The sequence below is a fragment of the Penaeus monodon genome, chromosome 25, assembly GCF_015228065.2.
Source record: "Penaeus monodon isolate SGIC_2016 chromosome 25, NSTDA_Pmon_1, whole genome shotgun sequence".
In the NCBI taxonomy this organism is placed as follows: domain Eukaryota; kingdom Metazoa; phylum Arthropoda; class Malacostraca; order Decapoda; family Penaeidae; genus Penaeus; species Penaeus monodon.
Window position 1 is genome coordinate 34695086 of NC_051410.1, and position 368 is coordinate 34695453.

General features: G+C 34.8%; 1 protein-coding gene across 1 annotated transcript in view; it reads right to left on the minus strand.

Moving 5' to 3' along the window:
* Positions 1 to 368, minus strand: part of LOC119589177 — a 57061-nt gene that overhangs the window by 10920 nt on the left and 45773 nt on the right. The window lies entirely within an intron of this gene.

Genomic DNA, 368 nt, shown 5'->3' on the forward strand with positions numbered 1-368 from the left:
CCCCCTACAGCTGCGCCTCCTCTGTCCCTCATTAAACTTTGGTTACGATTTTCTTTCTTTTTTACTTTTCAGAATCTTGAATCATAAAGTGTTTTATTGACTTAGTTTTCTGTATATGAGGTAACAGATGAGTATGAAGATCATAATACTAAATCAAAATTATTTATAATCACAAATATCCTTGAAATTAGTTGTAACTCCATATTAAATTCACCATAACACAAGCAAGCAGGATTTCAGAGAGGGAAACTATTGAGAAATTCCTTTCAGTTTGATTGCATTAAGGGTAATATGACCCAGTGGCTTGGCGTTCGAACTGAAGCCTTTCTTATTGGGTTCAATTTCTATATCTGACAGCTAGGCGATTC